At 43.9% G+C, this 23,296-nt stretch overlaps 1 protein-coding gene and 1 pseudogene across 1 annotated transcript in view; both read right to left on the bottom strand.

Moving 5' to 3' along the window:
• Window positions 1–23,296, bottom strand: part of GALNT1 (polypeptide N-acetylgalactosaminyltransferase 1) — a 525,156-nt gene that overhangs the window by 497,810 nt on the left and 4,050 nt on the right. The window lies entirely within an intron of this gene.
• LOC146822664 (insulinoma-associated protein 1b-like) lies at window positions 3,216–21,393 on the bottom strand (annotated as a pseudogene).

Genomic DNA, 23,296 nt, shown 5'->3' with positions numbered 1-23,296 from the left:
ACAACCACAGAATCTACTATAAAGGACATCTACCACCTTCCTTAACTTTTGCCACTTAAAGGGCAATGCCTAAGACCTCAGCCAAATATTTAACACTGCTTTCTGCGTCTTTTATTAACCACACAAACACTTCCTGGTTAAACAGAACTTGGAACCTTCTCCATTGCCACACCCACTTTCCTGTGCTTATATGCTGTGTCCGATAGGTCTTCTCCAGCAACTTTTGCCACGTATACAAAATTAGAAGGCTGTAGTCAAGACGAAGATTGCTTGTGCAACCAGTTTAACAAGCATTGGCATAGCCAATAGGTCTCACTTTTGGGACCTTATAACTATTTAGTTAGTTTTGCAGCACAATTTCCTTGGTGCAAGAACATCAGCTGTTGCATGACTAAACGTTGTACCTTTTAAGTGGGCAAACAGGCAAATAGCAGAGCAGGCACAGTCCACCTGAGCAGGGCTGCACATCACACACAGAAGAACAACAGAGCTAACAAGCACGGACAGAACAGGCATAAAGCGGATCAAGCACAAACCACCTGAGTGGGGCTGCAAATCACACACAGAAGCAGACTAAGAGCGAAGGGGACACTGTTCACCCGAACAGTGCTAACACAAACACACAGATAGAGCAAGCACAGCTCACCCGAGCAGTTCTAACAATCACACAGGAACAGACAGAGCTAACAAACACAGAAAAAGAACAGACATATAGAGCAAGCATACTTCACCCGAGAAGTTCTAAAAAACACACACAAGAACAGACAGAGTTAACAAACACTTAAAGGAGAACATACTGATAACAGAGCAAGCACTTATGTCTTTGTTTCAGTTTGTGCAGATTTGATTTGTCTATCTGAGTGCTCTTCATATCATTATCTGGTTTAACAAAACCTTACTGCACAATAATAATAATACAAACAAGCATTTTCAATGCAATAGGTCTCGCATTATTAAAGTTTGAGTTGTTGGCACTGAAAATGAGATTATTCTTTTTTTGTATTTGTACGTGCATTAAGAAATGAAGTACTTATAAGCTAAACAACCTATTAAAAATTGTCAGAAATGCAAATAGATATAGCAGGTTATGCAGATGATATTAAATATCTGAAAAAAAATGGAATTAGTTGTAATTTGAATACTGTAACAGTTATGCAATACTTTTAATATGAAGGTGATACATATTGGGTATGGTAATAGTTGTGTAATCTTTTCATTAGTAAGAAATTGTTTAGTGTTATTTTTTATGCGATGTTTGTTAACCCCTTCAGCGCTGCGCGGATTTCCGCGCCACGCTGAAGGTTCTGAGCGCGGGCGGGGCCATGACGGAACGGTTCCGTCATAAGCACAGCCCAACCGACGTGCATGACGGAACCGTTCCGTCATGCGCGTCGAAGGGGTTAAAATATTAATTGTAATATTCATAACAAGTTGGCAGGTATGATGACCTGAGTGAACTTGTTCTCCCTCTACAGCAGGAAGTCACTATAACGGAGGCAGGGCTTTAAGTGGGATGAAAAGGCTTTTGGGCGGGCTCTGAAAGGGACGTGGCCGATGTAATGAAGGGCGTTGCTTAAAACCACAAACTGAAAACCCGTGCTTAGCATAGTGCGTTGCCCCACTGATATTTTGCTGCTTCGTCATTCCATCCAGATACAAGTAACATTACACCTACAACAAGCCAGGACTGTTGGCTTTGTCAATGGTTGTTAGTTGCATTAGACAAATAAGCAACAACTATGGCTTTGATGCACATCATTTTGAAAATATAAGCATCATACTTCCCCATCAGCTTTGCATTAATCATGATTGCCCATGCGTCAAGATAACCATATTGCCCCATCAGTTTAATCCATTCAGCAAAGGCCAATAGCCCAAGAGGTGGACCAACAGAATGCATAAGATAAAGCAATCATCCCAGAATCGCAGAGAACAGCTGTGGTTTCTTCCATTAAAGCCAATTCCAGTCTAATGATTTCCAGCATTGAGCACACATATAATATATCGTTTTTTACATGTTTTGTTTTTACATTGTGCTCTCGTTGCGAACCGTAATCTAGAGAGTTATATTTGAGAACAACTTGTTTCACATCAGCAGACTCCAACGCAAAGAAAATGGGTATGCTATGTAGTGTGAAGGTGACGGGAAAATAGCAAGGAAAGCGCTTTATCCTTGAGGCCTGACAATAAAAGCAATGTTGTTCCGAGTCAAAAGAAAATCTAGGTCGTTTATGTGCATTCCAATATGCGTTAGACTGAAAAAGTGTTGCCAAAGTGCAAACAGGAGCTACAAACACTTCGTGCCATTAACAGAAGCCAGGGTCTCACACTGAAAAGCTGCACCAAACTCTCATACTCATTTCCTCACTTCAGGAAATGGTGTGATCCTGGGCACGTCACCTTATCTCTCTGTTCCCCGGTTCCATCTATTTCTTTACCTTTGGTATAATCGCGGCACCCGCGCTTTACTTTTAATGTTATAAGTAAAGCGCGGGTGCCGCGAATATACCAAAGGTAAAGAAATAGATGTTTTTTTCTATTCCTTTTAGTATAATCGCGGCACCCGCGCTTTACTTATAACATTAAAAGTAAAGCGTGGGTGCCGCGATTATACCAAACATAAACAAAAATCTATTTCTTTACCTTTGGTATAATCGCGGCACCCGTGCTTTACTCTTAATGTTATAAGCAAAGCGCGGGTGCCGCGATTATACCAAAGGTAAAGAAGTAGATGTTCTCGCGAAAAATACGTATAAATATATATATCTTATATAATCAATATATATATAGTAGGTAGAGTGGTCTCAAATGTAACACAGACAAGGGGAATTTCTGTAGAGGATAGAGTCTTACATTCAAAGTCTCTGGAACTGTTGGGTCAGAGATACAAAGTCCATCTCCTCGGGATGGGCAAGACAGCATTTCTAAAAAAGTTAAAGCTGGGGACCACGTAGAATCTGTGACTTCAGTGGGCTGGAGATGCGAAGTGATCCTTACCTGCTGACAAGTTCCGAGAAAGCGAAGTTAAAGCTGGAGACCATGCAGAGACTATGTTGTAACAAAGCTGGAGAATAGGCCTGGGACAGACGGTAGGACAGAAAAGTACAGAATAAGCAATCATAAAAGTGACGCCTGGGACAATGGCGTGATAGTCATATTTTCATTCATACTCGATGTCTTTATGCCACAGATGGCTCTCTTTGGGAGTATCCACCTCAGGCATGTTGGGGAACATGTAGTAAGATAACCTGCCTGGTCTCTGAAGGATGGCATCGGTTGATGTGCCGGGTGTGGCCAGCAGAGGAGAAAAGAGTCTCAGGACAGAATCTGCAAGGGTGGGCCTGTGCTCCCTGACCATGGCACGAGGAGGATGTTCTAGAAAGGCCCATAATGGCTGCCTTGCTTTCCTTGAAGACCAGGGCCAGGACTCGTCCCTTGGTGGTGAATGCTGAAGGCTCTGTATGCTGGCTGGGCCTTGGCTTTCAGACGAGACATTGGACAAGGCCTGGCTCTCTGATAGGACATTTGCCATTGTGGCTGCAGCACTGGGCCGGTTGTGTAGTGCCTGCTGTTTCCGCAGGTAGGCCTGGAGCCTAAACTTCTTGTTGCAGTGTGAGCAGTCATACAGCTCCTCAGAGTCAGAGGGTTGAGGCGAAGGAATAGCCACCTCTTGCTTCTCTGGACCGGGGCTCTGGTTTTCCTTGGCATTGTCAGACTGGTGGGATACTTGTTGTTCAACTGTTGGAGGGGTCCTTGGTTTATGCCAACGACAGTGAGAAGCCAGGTTGGCTGGGCAACTGAAGACCTTGTCACATTCATCACAGCGGTACTCAACCCGTATGATCCTTGAGCACTTATGCTGTGCCAGGGATAGAGGGTCAGCATACTGCTCGCGGCTGGCCTGACCCCGGTGTTTGGCATCCTCAGGGTCCTCCCGGATCCTCAGGCCCTCACTTCAGGAAATGGTGTGATCCTGGGCACGTCACCTTATCGCTCTGTTCCCCGGTTCCATCTATTTCTTTACCTTTGGTATAATCGCGGCACCCGCGCTTTACTTTTAATGTTATAAGCAAAGCGCGGGTGCCGCGATTATACCAAAGGTAAAGAAATAGTTGCATTTTTCTATTCCTTTACTTTTAGTACAATCGCAGCACCGGCGCTTTACTTATAACATTAAAAGTAAAGCGTGGGTGCCGCGATTATACCAAACGTACAGAAATAGAAACAAAAATCTATTTCTTTACCTTTGGTATAATCGCGGCACCCGCGCTTTACTGTAAAGCGCGGGTGCCGCACATATACCAGAAGTAAAGAAAAGCAAGCGGCGCGCGCGTCACGCCTGACTCTCGGCACGATCACAGCTCCACCCATGGCCTATTGGTGTCTATTACGCGCTTGGTGCGCATAATAGACACCAATAGGCCATGGGAGGAGCTATGCGCGCGCCTTAGGCCAATTGCATGCAGTCTTTTGGAAGAAGACACACGCAAAGGACAATGGGGGAGCTAAAAAGGAATCGCACACGCACAAGCGTGTGCGATTCCTAGATCGATTTCTGAAACCCAGAATAAAAGGACTCTCGCCTGCGCAAGCACTGCTGCGCAGTGTAACGCAGGTCGCGAGACCTAAAAACAAAATTAAATAAGCATTCGAACAGTCACAATTCCACCATTCATGTTTTTAAAACACAATAACATGTATTAAAATGTCCCAAATGCAGCGTTGAAGAACGCGTTACACTTCCACATACTTCACCTTTTAGGGAAAGAAGGCGGTACCGATACACTGGTTTGCGAAGGATCACTGGTTTGCGAAGGATCACACAGTTTGGTCTAGCATGAACGCAGGGATTCTATTTTAAGTTTACTGGTGCCATACTCCTAATTTAGCTACGCTGTACATGTGTGGACTTCATGGGAGATTGTTAGTGTATGTGCATGTCTTTGCTCTCTGTGAACGTGCCTGCCTGCCGATTTACATTACCGGGCGCATCTAAATAAATGTTTGTCTTAAAAAACACATACCGTGCATGCGTCTAAGGGACCTTACCAATTTAGCCCCTTTCCCCTGACCTATGCTGTACAGGTAAGTTGCATCTGGTCAGCCCCCACTTTTCACACCCAAACCGCACACCCACGACAGACATTTTAATGTGAAAAAACCGAGGTAAAAGTGAGCTGGGCTCTGTAAGAACAGAGGCACGAAGTGGCGAAAACACCATAAGCAACAAATACCCCGATGTAAGCAAAGTTGCAGTTTTTACAGAATTATTTGAACACATCGAGTTACTGTGGGTTCTTATTTTACGGTTGTGTGATTTGTAGTGCTTCATGCTGCCTTTTAGTGCTAGAAGCATAGTAGAGGCACACACAACAATAAAGAAAATATTTTAACCACAGGAAGGGCTGCTGACTGCGTGAAGGCTAGAGGTAGGAACGAATGTAATGAACGAAAACAGGATTATTCATATTTTATCGGTAGTTGTAGCAATGTAAGCCGTGAAAGTGATCAGACAAAGTGAAAGCTCCAGATGGCACCTCGGATGCTGAAAGCTGCCTGCTGCGCGCGTGCACGCTCACGTTAGAAAACCCGTCCACTAAATGTCTCGGCCAAACCAGCGCATGCGCTGGATCAGGCGAGACCTAAAAAGGCAATACTTAAACCATTAAAGTAAATGATTTCAAATGGCGATGGATCCCACCCTTTACCAGCCAGTAACAGTGTTAACACTCAAATATACTTTTCCATCCACTCTAATAATGTGAGGTGCAAGCAGAAAAAAATTGGTCCTCTAAGTGAGCGCGAGTTAACTACTGGAGCACCGAGTTTCAAATTTGAATTTTAAAAAAGCTCCCCCTACAAAAACATTTGAGGTTTGTGGGCCATGCCTGTCATCGGAACGGATATGCATCATCCTCTAGTAGGAAAACTCATTCTGTTTCAGAGTGCCTGCCAGTTTTAAAAGGGGCCAATGTTTAGCAAGGGAAAAGTGGCATTACTATTTGGGGTGCACAATAAATCGGATACAGCAGGCCTGTCACACACCTGGCCCGGTGTCACTACACCTGCTGCAGTGTCTTTAGGTAGGCCCTTGATGAGACATCAACCCCCGAACCTTTGCCTAAACGAATACAAGTCACGCTAAGGAGGGGAGCAGGACGCATCACGGTCTGCTTCTCTAAAGGTTACCGGGCGCTCCTGCCAGTGGCTCGTGAGCCCTTCTTAGGAAAGAGCTCATTGAAACTTAAAAATCAGGTTAGGTTTCGGTGGGACAAACAACAGGACGGCCGCCAGGAGTACAACGAAGGCCGGCAGGAGTACAGCAGGGCGGCCTTTATACAGCGACCGCGAAAACAACCGCGGCAAAAACCGGGATTAATGGCCCAGAGGGAGTGTCAACGTCCTGTCAGCACATGGAATAAAGCAAACCAATTCTGCAGTGATACAGAGAATATCACATGGCATATGAAGAAATATATTATTTATATGCGAGCTCTTCGGGCCGACCTTTACCTCGAGTGCCCGAGTGAAGCGCAGCCAGCACTGGGCAACGATACACCGCCATATTGGGCTGAAGGAGCTTGGGGTGTCTACACCTGCCTTTGTACAGACGCGCGTGTGTGAACGCACTGCAATCTCTTTCTTCAACGACACGCTTGCTTTCTCTAGAAAGCTTCCGTTCCCGTGTTGAGCAACACCCCTGGCTTTCAGTTTTGTTTATAATCTGCCAAGTATTATTTATCGACTGATTAGTGCCCTTAGAGGAAACAAAGCACAACCAGTGTTATGTTTGCACTATTACACGATGGGTAATGTGAAATTGTTTACTAAACCCTCAATATTTTCATTTGGCAAACAGCTGCATGTCCTTGTCAACACAACAGTAGCTTTATTTTGAAGACAAACGAATTTAATCAAGTGACATCTTCTTGTGGAAGGTAAAATCAGCCACAGTGCGTTTTCAGCACTGCGCTTTAGAAATGAGAGGAAGCTATCAAACAATACATTCATCAACTTATAAATACCAGCACTTTAATTACAAAAAGATCTTGCATACAAGGAATCAAATTAAGTCAACAATGTTACCCAATGCCTACCTCAAACTAGTGACAAAATATGTTTTTTAATACAAACGTAGGGGACACTCAGAACAGGTCTAGCACACCTTTTTGGTTCGCTATTATCTTGCATGGGTACCCTAAAAATCGGGCTCTGCTCTACTTTGAACACCTCTCAACTACAAACAAGCATTGGCATAGCCAATAGGTATCGCCTTTGGGACCTTACAAGTGTTTAGTTATCCACCACAATATCCTTGGTGCAACAACATCAACTGTTGCATAGCTAAACACTAATACGGTCCAAAATGTGAGGCTGTGCCAATGCTCGTCTCATTAATCTACTAGTGGACTGTGTACCTGCTGGGGGACCTGGAGCAGCAGATGCCAAGGGCCAGCTTCACAAATATTGTATTCAGACTTTCACTTTAAGTACTTTCAGCGAAGACTGCTGGCATACTCCTGGAATTCTGTAATAATCCAGGAGTTCTAGAAGACAAAGTCTCACACACGTATTTTTTTTTTTGTGTGGAGCATTATATAGCACGAACTAGACCCAGAGATATCAGAGGCTTTACATTAGCACCAGTTACATTAGACAGACACATTCATTGTTTTGCTAGGCACAGGGAGTTAAAGTGATTTGCCCAGAATCACCGAAAGTTGAGCATCACTCCCGAGACTCGAACCCGGTTCCCCATCGCCAAGGGCAACCGCCCTTGCGGTTAGGCCACATTCTCTCCCACTTACGTATAAATCTTTGCAAATCGAGCCCTACTGATTATTTCACTGGGAAGCTTTTACGTTTTATTATTTGGAGTTCTGAGCTTGAATTTGCACCACTGGCAAGGTATACCTATAGGATGCAGGATTAACATTGCGATGGTATGGCTTTGATTGCATAGAAAGCTATGTTCGAAAAACAATGCATTTTTGGTTGTAAAAATGATTCCGTTGGACGTTACTCCTACAATTTGCATTATAGATGGCATTTTATAAAATGGTTTTTAATAAAACATCAACATACATGCCAACATTTTAGGACAGGGAGGTGGGAGATTTAAAATAAAAAGCTCGGGAGAACGAAAATTCCCCACTGACTTCTATTATAGAAAATGCAATTTCAGGCGGGAATCGGGTCTATTGGCATGTATACATAAATACAATTGCATGTAACTAGAGGGGCATCCCCCTGTGGAAACCGGGCGACGGAGCGTGTGATTTTCTTAATTTGCCTACCTCAATCTGCTTGTTTTTAAAAGAAATTTGCTTTTAGACCTGTAATTTGCTTTTAGACCTGAAATTGGTTTTAAGCTTCCACTGTTTTGCACTAAAGGGGAGCTGTGTTCAATGCTTCGCCGTTTTCTTTTTAAAACATTGACTCTCTGCTCACTCATTGCTGCCTGCACTAGGGGGAGCTGTGCTGTACCTGGGGGAAGGGGTTAGAACGTCGCAGAGACCTTAGGTTAGCGCTCTAGCATCACATCTTGATACATTACCGACGCGGATAATAGCGTCCGATGATGCACCCGCACAGCGGGCGCACCTAAGGCAAGCCCGTCTGCGCCTGTTCGAGCCCGACCGTGTCCAGGGGCCAGAAACCCTGCTCCTTTGCCCCCAGCTCACTGTGGTTATACCAGCGCTCAGTTGCGGCAGCTGAACAAGTCTCTAGGGCCTCAATGTGCTCACTCGATTGCGCCAGAGAACATACAGGATAAATGTTCACACTGCCAGTATGAGCTCTGGACCAACTCGCACCCCCCAGCACCCGCGGGGAAACATTTCAACTTACTGCTTCTTAATTGCAGATCTTTACCAAAACACTCGACAGAGGTTTCATTGCTGCTATCGGAGCTCGAACCCGAAGTGTTGTTCCTGACTGAGACCTGGCTTTCTTCAAGCTCAGAGCCTGATATAGTTAGAGCCCTTCCTCCGAGCTACCTAATCCAAAGGCTAGATAGAACGACAGGTTTGGGTGGCAGCATCGCTATTGTTCATAAAAATGACATGACCTAACGACTACTTGGCAGCCCAATAGCAGACTGTGAGAAAGTTCAGTTCTCCATTGAATTTATCCCCTCACTTTCTCTTTCAGGCCTCCTTATATATCGCCCTCTGGGTCCGCCAGGCCAAGTTTGCAAATCCCTGTTGGAAACAACCATTGGTCTCGCAAATACCAATGCTAATTTCACTCTCCTGGGAGATTTTAATCTTCACTTTGACCCTTCCACCGCGGTCGCCAGTGACCTTGCTCAAGACCTTGCGTCCTACCATCTCCAGAAGAAGGTCTTCCAACCCACCCATATTAAAGAACATCTCCTTGACCCTATCTTTTCCAGTTTGGAAGATCTAGAAAGTAAACCTCCTATCCCCCTCCCTTGGTCGGACCATTTCTTAGTCCCTTTTTCCTGATCCCCTGCTATTACAGGTTCAAACACACAGTTGTCTCGAACTTTTAACCGCCCCTGGGCCAGACTCCTTTGGAAGAATGGTCCCATGCACTTGGAAAGTCCCTACCCGCCCTACACTCCAACCTGGTGACCGCTTAGAATTGCCATACTTCCTGGATTGAAGGCACACTCAACTTAGTACACCCGAAAAAACGAATCCCAAAAAAAGCTGGATCTCATAAATCACCATGGTTTACTCCTGAATTAAGCCTTCTCAAACAACAATGCAAAAAGTTGCAGAGGCTATGGAGAAAAGATTTCTCCTATAACAAGAAATCAGAATATAGAGCAACTCTACGAACATATAAAGGGGAAATTAAGAAAGCCCAAGCTCTATACTTTAAGGAAAAGATCGCCATTGCGGTCAACTCTCCTAGGGCTTATCGGACCTTTTTCCGGTTTACCATTTGGAAGGATGTCATAGCCAGAAATCTCCCGCATTGGTCCCTATATATTATCCGTGCAAATCAGCCTCCTGTGACAAGATCAGCTATCGCCGCTGAACCTTGTTTATTACAGACTTCGCCTAGTTAACATTTCAGAACTAACTTCTTCGAATCATCTTGAGTGCTTCCACTTATTCATCCCGACAGAACCCGAGCATTCTTCTATCCTTCAATATATATTCTATTCATACGTCTTTATAGATGAGCGGCTTTGATCCATTAAGAACTCTCGACGGCCTGGTGGTGATCAGATCCGCCTTTCTTTAGCTTATTGCAGCCTGATGAGTTCCTCCCTTTCTATACAGGTCCGATTACATCGTGAGCCCGCTCTTTACGGTCTCTGTACGCCCTGAGGAAGGTGGTACCCGAATTAGGGTGTGGTCACCGAAACGCACGTCGGCGCATCTAATGAGGCTCCCCCCTACAATTCCTTCTGTTTGTTCTATAAAGATTGAAATGATATATATATATATTTTTAAAAATCTATGTACGATTACACACTGTACTGAATATCTATATATTGATCTTTGAACCCTTTGCATGTGGGACCTCTATGTTCATTTGAGCTATTGTCGGTATAAGTGAGATGTATGAATTGATGGTGTTGTATGACTTTGGTGTGAGTTTGAGAGTGTGTTGTGGATGATTTTATATGGGACCTTTCTTTGTATTTTGATTCATGTTGTTGCACATATAACGCTTTGTTACTTTTATGCATCATTATTAATTGTGTCCATATCATTATTTTGGAACTGATCAAGCCTGACCGCAATATAACATGAAAAATAACATTTTGCTTGTTGGTCTAATCAGAGTGTCAATGTCTCAATAGATGATACTGTGTACATATTGAAACATACAGGTAGAGAAATATTCTTTTTCTTAGTAACTCTCCTAGGGAAACCTTTCGGATTGCAAAAAAGTTACTTAAAGTCCCTGACCCACCGACGATTCCGGACGGCGGTGTAATGACCTTACACAAAATTCTTTTTTTCTAAAGTGCAAAACATTTTCAAGCTTCTCCCCTTGAAAGACAATGCTTTCATAACCAACAGCATAGTCTCCAGCCAAGCCGAGAACGCCCCTCTCATGGAGACTATTACCCCCTGACCCTGGATTCTTTCCTGCCTATCCTATCCTCTGTGAAAAGTGGATCGCCTCTCGATCCTGCACCTTTTAACGTTTTGAAAATGGCTGCTTCTATAGCCCGCCCCCCCCCATCCTCAGGGTGATTAATGCCTCCTTTTCCTCGGGTTTGGTCCCCCCAGAGTGGAAGAGAGCTATGGTCAAAGCCCTTATAAAGAAACCTCATCTGGACCCTAATGACTTAGGCAATTACCGGCCTATCTCGCTCCTCCCTGAAGTGAGCAAAATTGCAGAAAAACATGTGAATTACATTCGCTCTGCGTTCCTGGAGTCTCATGATTTGCGACATCCATCTCAAACAGGTTTCCGTCCCCACCAAGGAACCGAAACCACTCTTTTAGCGGTGGTGGAGGAATCATGAAAGCTTCTCGACTCGGGAGGCTCATCCGCAATCATTCTCCTTGACCTGAGCTCGGCCTTTGACACGGTGAACCATCAAATTCTGGTTCACCGTCTCAGGAACGTAGGAGTGTCAGGCCAAGCTCTCTCCTGGCTCCAATCCTTGGAAGGAAGGTGTTTTTAGGTGTTTGAAGATATCACCTCGGATCCCCTACCCTTGCAGTGTGAAGTCCCTCAGGGTTCTTCCCTGAGCTTGACTCTTTTTAATGTTTACATGGCTCCACTGGCAGACATTGTCACCCCTTTTGGAATCCATATAATGTCTTATGCCAATGACATGCAGCTAGTCGTAGCACCGAATCAAGCTGGTCAGTCACCCACTGACCTCCACTCCTGTTCGGAGGAAGTGGGTAAGTGGATGAGTCTTTCCCATCTTAAGCTCAATGGCGACAAAACCTAGCTGATGATGCTCGGTAACCACTTAAGTGTTAATCTCAAGGCCCTCTGGCCCATTTGCATGGGTTCGGCCCCGGTCCCAAAGCCTGAAATAAAAAGCTTAGGCATTTGGCTCGACCAAGATCTCTCCTTTAAAACCCAAGCTAGGAAGACGGTCGCTTCACGCTACGGCCTGCTTAAAATGCTCCATAAAGTCCTTCCCTTACTCCCTTTCCCAGCAAAAAAGTTATTGATACAGGCTCTGATCCCTTCTAGGATAGACTACGGCAACGCCCTTTATCTGGGAGCCCCCATTGCAGTGGTCGCTAGACCCCAGGTCGTTCAGAACGCGGCAGCACGATTGCTTACTGGCACCAGCCATCGCTGCTCTGCGAAGCCCGCACTGCGCTCCCTGCACTGAGAGAATACACTTCAAGGCCCTGTGCGTGGCCCACAAGTCTCTGGAAGGGGCATGGACCTACCATCATCAAAGATTTGATCCGTCCATATAAAGCCTCCAGAAGTCTTCGCTCCGACACGCTTAATCTGGCAGAAGTGCCCAGAATCAAGAGAGCAAGAAGTGGGGGCAGGTTTATTTCATACAATGCCGCCAAGCTTTGGAACGCTCTCCCACTCCACCTCCGTAGGGAACCTTCCCATTTCATCTTCCAGAAGCATTTGAAGATCTGGCTTTTCCCATAATTTCTGGTTGCTCACTCTGGTTTTCCGCTCAGCACTGGGATGCTTCCGACTAGCCATGTGCTTTACAAAAACCCATTTCATTTCATGTAAGCAAGAGACTAGTCCCAAGTGTTACATATATGTCGCCCCCTCCAAGCTCCGCACAAGACCCCCTATAAGCACCGTGAATCGTCTCGAGACATTTTCCACTCAGCCCGAGCGTCTCCCCGATTCATAAAATGCAAACACAGAGCACAATAGGCCTTGATGGAGGGCGATTTCTAAGAAGCACCTGCTGTCAATGGCCCATTGTCTCTCGTGACTAAAGACTGCTGGAGTTAGCTGGCAGGAAGGGAAGGGTCCTGCTGTACTTGGTTGGCCGATTCCGAAGAACTGACACCCCATCCCGGCACACCCTGCTTCCTTCATCTTCCTAACGTGTGGGATTGACAGTTTCATGGAAAATAAAGGGTGCTGCCATTTAATGTTTAGAAATATCAACATCTCTTCTTTCCCAAATAATTAGAGAAAACTAGACCTATTGGGGAGAAACAGACTTCTTTCACCGTTTACGCGATTTGCCTCGAAGTTGGAAGGTTTCTTGCTCAATCATTTTATTGTTGCATAAACTGCATGCTGCTGAACCACAAAAGGCCTCTGTCCTGCTGGAATACCCGTCTAATACGGAGCACGAGGAGCGCACTTTGTTCTGAGAAATAAATATATTGTGTATAGAGCGTTGCTCACTAGAGACAAAAACATATTGAAGTTTTAAGTTTGAGCAGCGCAGAACTCTCAGCACACAGAGATGAACAGGCAGAGATAAAACTTGTATCAAATTTTATCTGCCATGCAGACTACCCTAACCACGATAGATGGCAAATTAGACACGCTAACATACAGGGTGGACAAACTATCAGAGAATGGATCAAAAGGTGGAGAGAATGGACTTGGTAGAGCGCAGAGTATCAGATAATGAATACGCGCAGGGCAAGATGGAGGACTCCCAGAAACAACGGGAAAAGACGATAGCAGTGCTACAAGCTAAAACAGAAGAATTGGAGGCACAATCAAGAAGAAATAACCTTAGAATTATAGGCGCAGCCGAGTCCACCAACACTGGTAATATGGAAAGGTCAGTCGAACAACTACATGCAACAGTACTGGGCAGAGACACTTTATTCCCAACCGGTTTGCGTAGAAAGCACACAGATCCCTGGCCCCTCGCCCGCCACCAGGAGCAACGCCGCATCCTATAATAGAGAGAATCCTAAACTATAGGGATCGTTAAGCAGCCCTGAGGCTGTACAGGGAGTTGAAGACGCTCAGATATGAGGGGCAGAGCACTCACTATACCCAGATTTTACCTCACAAGTTCTGAAAACACGGAAAAAAATATTTCTGCAAAAAGGAAGCTTCAAGACAGGACTATATTCTATGCCATGCTATATCCTGCACACCTGAAAATAACTGAACACACAAAAAATATTTGGAGATCCCAAAAGCCTACAGCGCTACCTGCAACAAGAGCGAGCAGGTAGCAGACGTAGATCGCCGCACGGGTATAATGAAGTCCAAGAGGCCCGCCCCAACCTAGATGATCAGGGGTAGTCGGAATCTTGCAGACCAAGATTACCATAACTTGGTAAATTCCAGAATGATAAACACTGTATGATGAGACAATGTAAAGAGACACTGTCTAAGTGATGGAAATAAAGAACGGTCGGAAAGAAGTCTTAACTGCTCCCAGAAGTAGGGTAGGGCAAAGAAAGCGAGATGCAACAATAGAAAGGTGGAATAGAAACTCTGACCACTAGCGATGCGAAGTGGTGCACGTTGCTCTGTTCAGCGCGGCCCCCAATGCAGGATGTGCAGAGGGGTTTGGTAGGCTACTAGTGCCCCCGAGTGTGTACCACGATACAGATGCTAATGGGGGGGGTTGTCTTAAGGGTGGGGGTGGAGGGATTCCATGGAGAGGGTGAGTAGCAGCGAGTTGTGTCTTTGGAGTGATTGGGGCGCTATAGTGGGAGGGGGTGAGGGGAAGTTTGTGGGAAATAGTAGGTACCAAATGTCAAAATGTCACTACTATGATGAGAAATGCTATAGAGCTTGAGAGACACATCCAGACAAGCTCCAGGATAGATTGGCAAATAGATGTTGCAGATACATAGATCGCGGATGCTAATGACATGGAGTGTTAGGGGCCTGAATATTCATCAGAAAACTAGATAAGTGCTAGCATATTTAGATAGGCATAACATGCAGGTGTCAATGCTACAGGAGACATCTTCCCAAACACACCGAGGTAAGCATTGGTGCCAAATTGGCAACAACGCGTATAGCTTCCTCTTACTCCTCATATGCAAGGAGGTGTAATGCTATTAGTAAAGAAGGGGACTTCGTTTAAAGTGCAGTACACCAAAACGGACACACAAGTATGATATATAATAGTTCAGGGCGACTTTGTTGGTACAACTCTCTCACTAGTCAACATATATGCTCCAAACATAGACGATACGGACATCTTTGCGTGCATTTGTGCGCATTTACAGGAATTAGCATCAGCTGCGATCATATGAGGGGGAGAGGGGGACTTGAACACGTGCATAGACCCAATGTTAGACAGAGGCACACAGGCTACCGGCCATGCTAAACAGGCAGCAAGAGAACTGAGGGAAGGCATGGATGAGCAAGGGTTGGTTGACCTGTAAAGAATAAAGCATTCAAACGTATGGGAGTGCACGTGTACCTCCCTCACACACAACTCTTGGTCTCGTATAGTATAGTACAGTACAGTTACAAGCGCACAAACACTATGGAAAGCCTTTAAGCCATCTCTTGGTGTGGGGGGGGGGGGGGCGCTGTATCAGCAAAAGGGCAGGGACTCTGAAAGATGTATGCCATCAATTAAGTCTACTGGGAAGAGATCTCTAGAGATAGAGCATGAACAGACATTAGAGAGAGAACTGCTGGCTAAGATTTGCGTAAAATTGTCAGAATATCAGGATCCGGAGCTTCGCTTTCTCGCACGCAGACACACAGCAGGCAAATATGGGGAAGGGGGTAGACCAGGGCGTACACAGGCACAGAAGCTGCAAACCATACGAGCGTCTACACAAATAGTGAAAATAATAGATGGGCAGGATAAGGCATGGAAGGGCACCAAGCTATACTCAAAACATTCACATAATATTATGCACATTTTATATACCACCATAATACAGGCCACAGAGATAGAGGACTACCTGCAAGACATTGCGATAGCCTGGCTCTCGGATGGGCAAAGGGAATATTTTATGCAACCCATTACAGAAGAAGAGATTATGGACGCTCTACAAACTCTCCCTAAGGTCAAACACCCCAGCACAGATGGGTTCACCGGAGAGGAAAATTTTATAAGGAAATCCAGGAACTATTAGTGCCGAAGTTACTTGAAATGTAAACGGAAGCATACGAGCAAGGGCTTCTTCCCCAGTCGCTCCGAGAAGCACTATTAATAACTATACTCAAACTGGATAAGAACCCGGAACTCTGCGAGTCTTACAGACCGCTGCTGCTTATAACTACTGATGCCAAAATACTGGCAAAGTTCTTGGTGAGCAGGCAGAAGCCTCTAATGCAGTACCTGGTCCTGTCAGATGAGGCGGGATTGGTACCCACGAGATCAACAACCCACAACTTACACACACTATTTGCTCTATTCCATCAACTTGACCCAGACGTACCGGCTGCGGTCGCCCTCCTAGACGCATTAAAAGCGTTTGATTCAGTGGAATGAAGGTACATATTTACAATGCTACGCAGAATGGGATTACCTCAGACATTCCTCCGATGGGTACAACTCCTTTACACGGAACCAGTGGTGAGGCGGAGAGTAAATGGAAACACAGCTGAACCATCTGCTATCCACAGAGGAAAAAGACAGGGCTGCCCCCTGTCGCCACTTCTGTTTGCAAGAACGCTCGAGCCGCTAACATGTAAGATACGACAAAAACACAGTGACACTGTATTTGGATTTAGATTAAGACCCATAAGTATTTCGATGTACCCAGAGGATATGGTCCGATATGTACGGGAACCGCCCATAATCTCGAGTCACTACTAAGGGAATCATAAACATACCCATACCGCAACACTTTTTCGCAAAACTGAGATCATATCAAATAACGCTAACGTGGGCAAGCCGCAAACCGAGAATTGGATGGCAGGAACTAACTTGCCCGTATGCACAGGGAGGGTTTGGAGCACCAAATATGTACCTTTATTACATTTGCGGGCAAGCGCACTTTGCACATTAATGGCACAAGCTGCATGAGTGCATTCCACATGTTGCAATAGAATCGGATGAGGCATTACCGATACCACTTTCAGCATTAATACCACAGAAAAGAAGGGGAACATCGCGGAAAACAATAAATCCAGCACAAAGCACGATCGAGGCATGGAAGAAATTAGCGCAACAAGCTCACAAGGAACCAATATATGCTCCGGCATTACTTCTTTTGCAACACCCCGACAAATTAGTCACACAAGAGAATAAGGCATAGCACATGCTAGAGGTTGATGGGACTATGCACATTTGGGGATGTTTTCACAGGGAATACGTTTTTAACTTCAACAGGAATAGCTGCTGGAGATACCCAATTACATCTCTTTACATATAGGCGATTCAGACAAGCCATTGAATGACTCTACCCATCCTTCCCACTTGAGCCGCCTACGCTACAGGTACTACAGATTCCGCTTACTGCACCTACACGGGACAGGCTTATACTAAACTTTATACTGCAGCACGCAGGAAAAATACAGGGACACAGAGAAGGCACTAGGGAGATGGAACGAAGCATTAGATATGCCACTAGCAGAAGCAGACTGGGTTAACTGCTGTTCTCTCACTAAGCTGCTCACACCTAACTGCAACCTACGTATTATTCATTTCAAGTATGTCCAGCAGATGTATTACCCTCCAGTGCAATTGTATAGGTACGGATTAAGGAGTAATGCTAATTGTAAAACTTGTAGATACATGGAAGCAGATTTCTTACATCTTAGCTTGGCTTGCCCTCTAGTAGGAGAGAGTATTGGAGGGAGGTGACTGACACACTAGGTAAGAAGCTACATGAACCGGTGCCTCCCTCTCCGCAGATGTGTCTCCTGGGACTGGTTACATCACTGAGACCATCCAATCGTAGATTAGCAGTGGTGGCATTATTACTAGCAAAAATAAGTATAGCAATTTATTGAGAAAGCAAAAGTGCCTCTAATGCAAAAAGATGGCTTAAAGATATGGTGTACTGCAAGGAGCAGTTAATAACTTATGCGGCGGAGCTACTGGTTACTTCCAGGCCGAAAGATATATGGGACCCAATGATACAATACCTACAGTCATTAGAACAGGCTCTGCCAGGGCAAGGAAACAAAGAAGTGTGCAGTAATCTGTGAACTAGAAGCGATCAGAAAAAGATTATAAGTTAGTATGTCGGTGTGTGGCGATTCCTAAAAATGTTGCATGCTGTATAGTTATGCTCAATATTTTAAACAAAAATGTCATGGGAAGATATATGCTTTTTTTCTAATAAAATAAAAAAAAAAAAAAATTACATATTACTTAGGCTTAGATTATATGCTTAACATATATATAAGACACGGCGAGGTTTCATACAAGGTATTGGATTAGACACTTATGGTTCTCCAATTATCTATCACAATATTTACATGTTATTACTATTTATCTACAATTGCTTCACTACTGAATTATTGAAAAGAAAAAAAAACTACACCAATAAATTTGCTTAAAGTACAGCAAAACTTGAAAATCTGAGTTTATTAAATACAACTTAAATATTGATATTACCTTCCTTATATATTTAAACATTCAATGTACATATATATCCAAATCAAATCTTTATTGCATTACTCCTACTGAAGAAAAAAAAACACACAAAAAAAAAAAAAACTTTTGAGTCCCTCCACTGCACTGCACTCCCAGATGTTTCACCCTATACCTTTCTCCATATATCCTCATCTTCCACTCTGACTCATCCCAAAGCTCATTCTGTTATGATCTTCATAATAACCCTTTATAGATTCCTGCCTCCTCTATCGCTTCTTGCATCACCCCAAACCTAACTTTACTACTAAAAACTCCAAACAACCCTGTGCAAATTCTTCCCTCATCTTAGACTCATCTGACACCTCATTTTACTACTATGATCTCCCTAATCCATTTCTAGAGACTCTTCCCTCCTCCAGCTCTCATTTACTCATTCCAAACATCCTCCTCCCTCTATCATCTCCTAATAAACACTTTATATACTCTTCCCTCTTCTATCCCTCCATTCTACTTTTCAAACCAACTAACAGACTCACACGTCCACCACTCAAATTAATTCATATTTCCCCAAACTAATTTACCACTACTCCTTTTTGGATTCTGGAGTAACGTGCTACTTACCGAAAAGTGCTATATAAATATAATTACATTGTTTTATTCTCTCTGAAGTTGCTTCAATGGGATATAGTACTTTATTATTAAACCATGTTCAATTTACAAGACACTAAATAGAACAAGTGCAAAAACGCACCCAGGATGCTTTGACCATTTGAGTCTCAGTACTATCACTAACCCCTAGATCAGAGGTCTTCAATCTGGGGGGCGCGACCCACAGGGGGGGCCACGGAGTCCTGGGAAGGGGGTCGCGCATATCCAGGCCTAACTTCTGCCTGGTATACAAAACATGTGCTCTTCCTTTAAAACACTTCAGCTGAAATAACTTGAGTCTCCTGCTGTAAAAGGAAGAGGCCCAGCAGACAGGTAAAACAATCCCTCTAACAAGCCTTCTTTCCAGGGTGCCTGCTTGCCTGAATGAAAAGCAAATGTGTGCTAGAAGTTAATCTGCATATGTAAAGGATTCTTGGGAGGGGTTCTGTTGCTCGAATCACTCAAAGCATTGTGAGGGCAAAGATGTGTTTTTGTTTTTTTGCCTGGTGTTTAACAACTGAGATGTGAAGTGGGTGCTTTTAATCATAACTGTATTTACAGAGCGCTTAGTACCCCTGAGGAGGAGTTGAGGGACTGTTATGCAAAAATAAAAATGCATTACTTATGGTCTGATATTACTTTGGAGCTGATTTATGAGAGGCTTGTGCTGCCAGAGTGTCATTTTTTTCAAAAACTTCGGTGGCACAAGTGTCTCAATCATATCTATGAGGCGAGGCAAAGTCACTCTGCATGGCTTTGCATGGCCTTATAGATATAGAGTAAGACAAAGCAGTCGCTGCGTTGCCTTACTCTATGTCAAGTAGGCATTCCATGGTTCCCACGCAACTCCCATGGATATTGACGCTGCCCCAGATTTGAAAACCATGTAAACCTGGGGCAGCGCCAAAACCTTATGCCTCCCCACACCAGGCGTAACGAGGAGAAATGTTTTTCATTTCTCCTCGTTTTTTACTCTTTCCATGTATGCTCCATTCTGCAGCACACATTGAAAGAGGAAACCCCCCCTCATGATTGACCTTTGGTTTGCTAAACATAGTTTAATTTATTTCCCCAATGTAAAAATGATTTGCTGTGGGAACAGGGGGCATTTATGGTTGTCGATAGTTGCAGCGGTGGCCAGCTCAGGTAAACGAAGTGGGGTGGGCGGGGACGTTGACAGACAACCGAATAGGTATAATTAAATAAAGAAATAATAACTATTTATTCCGTCATCTGTCTGCTTCCATCCCTGCCGCGCCCTACTCCGCTCCGCCACGCTTACCTGACCGGCCGCCGCTGGATAGTTGGCAATGATGAGGAGGGGGTCCTTACGCCTAAAACGTTTTGACAGGGGGGTCCCAGCATCAAAAAGTTTGAAGACCTCTGCCCTAGATTAATACCTCAGACAGCTTACTACATGTTTCCTTTAACTTTGCAAATACCTGAAAAAAGTAAGTAAATAGTCAGTAAAGACACCTCAGCTGACCGAGCGGTTCTTATGATCCAACCTAGCCCTATTTACCACTAAAGAACACTGATCACATCACTTATCAGAAATAAAGTTTTGTTTGCAGACACTTTCACCCTCTAGAGCGTGTGTAGTAACACAGAATGGTTCACAGACCAGATGAGGATCCTTGTCCTCTTCCAACCAAAGGCTACTCTAAACCACTCAATCGCACTGCAGCTCCAAAGGAGGTAGGAGTTTGCAGATGAATGAGGCCCTCGGCTTTCAAATAAGCTCCCAGTGAACCTCCTGCCATTGGCCGCCTTTTCTAAATTCAGATGGCCCTCGTTGTCCAGGCTCAAGAGGTCTGAATTGATTCAGCGAAGCACTACCAGACGCGTCTGTTGAATTTTCATCAGGCATGAATAATTAACACAATTACATATCCTCCAGAAACGGATATAATCAATTCAATCACTCCTAGTTATACAAACCTAACAGCAAAATATTTATAATAAGACAGACTCTTTCACTCTTAAATTGATACACTCAGCACTTTACAATTGATCAAATTTGAGGAGCAAAACTGTTAAGTTGCCAACATTAAGCATGCAACCACTTCACCAACAAATCCCGCAAACTGAAATCAGCAGCAGCGACAGTACATCCTACCGAGTAGGAGTAAAAAGGAGCAGCAATGTCAACATAAACGTATACAACCATATCTTAACCAGCGTACCAGTATTTAAAGGAGAATGTATTCTGTTTGTGATCGAGCAAAATCGTCTGAAACGTGTAGTTCGCTCTCAGTCACCATATACTGCTAAAGTACGCTTCAAACAAACACTGCCAAACTTAATCCTGAAAGGGCGGGCTCAACTCACCGCAATCTGCACATGGAGGCACGCATGGTGGCAGAACCGCCCTAGAAAGTAAGCCATTGATTTTTTCTTTTTTACAGTAAAAGCTACTATTCCAAAAGAGCACGATTCTTTGCGTATTACTCTATGTTGCATGTATCAAAATTGGTTACCAGCATCAAAATTCGATAGTAAACTACAACATGAAATGGTCGAACTTGCCACTTATGACCAAAGCTCATTATTGAGACTCAACACCTGATGCTGATGTGTCCGTCAAAGAATTTCAAGTGAAGTGGAACTCGCGTTGTGAGCATAACTTCTGAAATCAGACTCATGAGTCCTCGAGCGTTTTTCCTTTTGTGTTTTTTCATGTAATTAAATAAACAATGCAATTCGGCGGTACAAAGATTTTGGTGTCAATCAGTCACGCCATCAGTGCACGCAGAGGTTGTCATGAATGTTCGTACACTAAGTTGCTTTTCTAGCAGGTGGACGTCGTGTCATGTTTCCGGGAAGGACACTACGGAGTATGTGATTCACAGTTGGCATGTCTGTGGCTCACTGGCAGCAGTGTTGTTTTCCGTTCCAGATGGCTTCCTTATAGCTCATTGTTCTCCTCTCTTCTGGGACCCTATGAACAGGATTGCTCCCCAGTTCCTGGCCTCCACCCAATGGGTGGGAACAAGTGCCCTAAATTACCAGCTGGTCCAGGGAAAGTGGGCAAGGTTAGGGCTCGCTAACATCAAACAAAATCCATAGCTTAACAACATCAGCCTCGTAGTATGTGGCACAATGTCATAAGGTATGTAAACCCAGCAACGATATACATTGCTTACGAGAAGAAGTGGTCATCAACAAAGATGCTTTAATAAGGAAAATAGTAGAAGAATATAGACCACAAAGAAGAATACTGACACAATAGTAATGTGACAGAGCACTTCAATCCGGGAGAGGTTAGTGTAATATTTTGCAGATTTCACTTTGAAGTAATTCCATTTAATGTTGAGGTGGAGTTCAATTAAATACATCTCATTCAAACATCAACAACAATCAGATCATAAAATGTAGCAACCATACTCCTTCAGAACATAACTACGTAGTCATGGTAGTGAAAACACATATGGCCCAGTAACACTATTTCAAGCAACTATATACAAATACATATTTACAAATATATGTTTTAAGTGCAAAGGTGAAATCCAATGTTATTACGTTAGCACAACGAAATTAACATGAGAAAAAACACTGTTCATTTCCTCCTAGCATTTTACAACGCCTTCACACGAGGAACCAACTTTCCTATTAGTCACAACCGCTCTTGAACCTCACTTGATTTTGCTAAAATACCTTGCTATAAATCAAATACACATGAACAAACGTCATGGAATAAACATATGCAGATGTGCATTGGCTTTTTACAGGGGACAGAGCACCATCATGCCCCACTACAGGCTTCACAGCTTGCAAGTCACGGCCCCATCACCACACTCAATGATAATAAATAGGATGCCATTCTGTTCCATTTATGATATACATATGTATATACACACACACATATACACAAACACATACATATAAATGTAAGTTTTTATTGACATTTTATGTTGTATTATAACACCAACAAGCTGATGAAAGTCGAATTCACAGCTGCAGTCATTGTCAATATGTTTTTTTTAGAAAAAATATTAATTCTGTAAGAGGTTGCGTCAATACTATTTGTACTAGTGAATCTAGCTATTTTTTGGTCAATTAAGTGGAGAGCAATTCCTCTGAAAAGATTAATCTAGGACGGGACTCAAGCAGTTCTGTCCTACTTCTCCACTCTGCTTTCAGCACACTCAGTGTCTCCCCCCGTTTTAGATTTAGTACAAAACAACTCTTAATAACGATCCTTAAATCCATACCCACTATTAACCACTGTGCTCTCATTGACAGACCACGCAGACAGAC

Source organism: Triturus cristatus, chromosome 5_2 (genome assembly GCF_964204655.1).
Source record: "Triturus cristatus chromosome 5_2, aTriCri1.1, whole genome shotgun sequence".
In the NCBI taxonomy this organism is placed as follows: Eukaryota; Metazoa; Chordata; class Amphibia; order Caudata; family Salamandridae; genus Triturus; species Triturus cristatus.
Note: the sequence above shows the minus strand (reverse complement) of the source record. Positions and strands in the feature narration are given on the sequence as shown.